Raw genomic sequence first — 2,500 nt, forward strand, 5'->3', positions numbered from 1 at the left:
TTAGGGTTTAGGGTTTAGGGTTAGGATTTTAGGCCTAGGTTTATGCCTAGTGTTAGGCCTAGGCCTAGGAATAGTCCTACCTTTAGGCCTGGACGTAGTTTTAGGCCTAAGCTTAGGCCTAGGTTTAGGCCTAGGTTTAGGGTTAGGTTAGGTTAGGGTTAGGGTTTAGGGTTTTAGGGTTTAGGGTTTAGGGTTAGGATTTTTTAGGCCTAGGTTTATGCCTAGTGTTAGGCCTAGGCCTAGGCATAGTCCTACGTTTAGGCCTAGACGTAGGTTTAGGCCTAGGCCTAGGCCTAGGCCTAGGGTTTAGGGGTTAGGGTTAGGGTTTGGGTTAGGGTTTAGGGTTTAGGGTTAGGATTTTCAGGCCTAGGTTTATGCCTAGTGTAGGCCTAGGCCTAGGCATAGACCTCCGGTTAGGCCTAGGCCTAGGGTTAGGCCTACCCTAGGGTTAGGCCTAGGTTTAGGGTTAGGGTAGGTTAGGGTTAGGGTTATGGTGTAGGGTTAGGGTTTAGGGTTTAAGGTTAGGATTTTTAGGCCTAGGTTTTTGCCTAGTGTTAGGCCTAGGCCTAGGGTTAGACCTACATTTAGGCCTAGACGTAGATTAGGCCTAGGCCTAGGGTTAGGGTTAGAGTTAGGGTTTAGTGTTTAGGGTTAGGATTTTTATTCCTAGGTTTATGCCTAGTGTTAGGTATTTTGGTAGTATTAGTTAGTATATTGTTAGGTAGTATTTAGAGTTAGGGTTAAAAATCTCCATAGACACAAAACGACAGGAGAAATATAACAAAGCAGATAATGGCTTACTGTGGCAAGCAGCGAGGCTCAATTTTCCGGAGTGTGCTGGGAAATGTAGTTCTCAGGCATAGGGCTTCCGGGAGGCCATATTGGTTTCACAGAGCATGCCGGGAGACGTAGTTTTCCGGCACTGGGCTTCTGGGAGGCCATTTTGGTTTCCCAGAGCATGCCGGGAGACGTAGTTTTTCCGGCACTGGGCTTCCGGGAGGCCATATTGATTTCCCAGAGCATGCCGAGAGATGTAGTTTTCCGGCACTCGGGTTCCGGGAGGCCATATTCGTTTCCCAGAGCATGCCGGGAGAAGTAGTTTTCCGGCACTGGGCTTCCGGGAGGCCATATTGGTTTCACAGAGCATGCCGGGAGACATAGTTCTCGAGCACCAGGCTTCCGGGAGGCCATATTGGTTTCCCAGAGCATGACAGGAGATGTAGTTTCCAGCACTCGGGTTCCGGGAGGCCATATTCGTTTCCCAGAGCATGCCGAGAGACGTAGTTTTTCCGGCACTGGGGCTTCCGGGAGGCCATCTTGGATTAGGGTTAGGGTTAGGGGTTAGGGGTTAGGGGTAGGGTCAGGGTTGGGTGAGGGTTAGGGTTTAGGGTTAAGGTTAGGATTTTTAGCCTAGGTTTATGCCTAGTGTTAGGCCTCTAGGCCTAGGGTTTAGACCTACGTTAGGACTAGACGTAGGTTTAGGGCCTAGGCCTAGGCCTAGGGTTAGGGGTTAGGGTTAGGGTTTAGGGGTTAGGGTTAGATTTTCAGGCCTAGGTTTATGCCTAGTGTTAGGGCCTAGGCCTAGGCATAGTCCTACGTATATGCCTAGACGAAGGTTTAGGCCTAGGCCTAGGCTAGGCCTAGGGTTAGGGGTTAGGGGTTAGGGTTAGGGTTACGGTTACGGTTAGGGTTAGGGTTAGGGTTAGGGTTAGGATTTAGGGTTTAGGGTTAGGATTTTTAGGCCTAGGTGTAAGCCTAGTGTTAGGCCTAGGCCTAGGGTTAGAACTACGGTTAGGACTAGACGTAGGTTTAGGCCTAGGTCTAGGCCTAGGCCTAGGGTTAGGGTTAGGGTTAGGGTTGGGTTAGGGTTACGGATAGGGTTTAGGGTTAGGGTTAGGGTTTAGGGTTTAGGGTTTAGGGGTAGGATTTTTAGGCCTAGGTTTATGCCTAGTGTTAGGCCTAGGCCTAGGCATAGTCCTAAGTTTAGGCCTAGACGTAGGTTAGGCCTAGGCCTAGGTTTTAGGGTTAGGATTTTTAGGCCTAGGTTTATGCCTAGTGTTAGGCCTAGGCCTAGGAATAGTCCTACCTTTAGGCCTGGACGTAGGTTTAGGCCTAAGCTTAGGCCTAGGTTTAGGGTTAGGGTTAGGGTTAGGGTTAGGGTTAGGGTTACGGTTAGGGTTTAGGGTTTAGGGTTAGGATTTTTAGGCGTAGGTTTATGCCTAGTGTTAGGCCTAGGCCTAGGAATAGTCCTACGTTTAGGCCTAGACGAACGTTAAGGCCTAGGCCTAGGCCTAGGGTTAGGGTTACGGTTAGTGTTAGGGTTAGGGTTAGGGTTAGGGTTAGGGTTATGGTTAGGGTTAGGGTTACGGTTAGGGTTAGGCTTAGGGTTAGGGTTTCGGGTTTAGGGTTAGGATTTTTAGGCCTAGGTTTATGCCTAGTGTTAGGCCTAGGCCTAGGGTTAGACCTACATTTAGGCCTAGACGTAGGTTTAGGCCTAGGC

This window comes from Cygnus olor, chromosome 19, assembly GCF_009769625.2.
Source record: "Cygnus olor isolate bCygOlo1 chromosome 19, bCygOlo1.pri.v2, whole genome shotgun sequence".
In the NCBI taxonomy this organism is placed as follows: Eukaryota; Metazoa; Chordata; class Aves; order Anseriformes; family Anatidae; genus Cygnus; species Cygnus olor.